Source organism: Palaemon carinicauda, chromosome 1 (assembly GCF_036898095.1).
Source record: "Palaemon carinicauda isolate YSFRI2023 chromosome 1, ASM3689809v2, whole genome shotgun sequence".
Lineage (NCBI taxonomy): Eukaryota > Metazoa > Arthropoda > Malacostraca > Decapoda > Palaemonidae > Palaemon > Palaemon carinicauda.
In genome coordinates, this window is record NC_090725.1 from 254,305,734 (window position 1) to 254,306,225 (window position 492).

Genomic DNA, 492 nt, shown 5'->3' on the forward strand with positions numbered 1-492 from the left:
TATATAACTTTAAAGAAGGAAAAAATAAAATTAACATCATCCGCTAAATGAACAATAGTCAAAATATAAAAGTAGTGATGTTGTTATATATGTACTCTCGGAAAGTATGGAAGAGAAGGTTCTAAAGATATGGCGTTGCTTTTTTATCTTATTTTATTTTATTAAGCCTTGGGTAGAACCCAATTCACTTTCTTGTTCGTCTTTACCTGCTGAGCTTTAGATAAACTCTGTGCCGTAATATTTCCATATTTGTCGTGCCATGTATCTACATAATGAACTCATTTCCCGTACTCCGAACACCAACACACTCATTAAATTCTATCTTACCCGAACTCATGCACTTCCTAGAAATGAACGCCAGCCATTTCAAGACCCTTCTCTCATGATACCCCTTATTCCTCTTAAGGTATCAACTCTTTTCGCAAACATATTACCTTTCTTTAATTCCATCTGACAGAACCACCTCAAACTACCTTGATCACTTATGCGCTG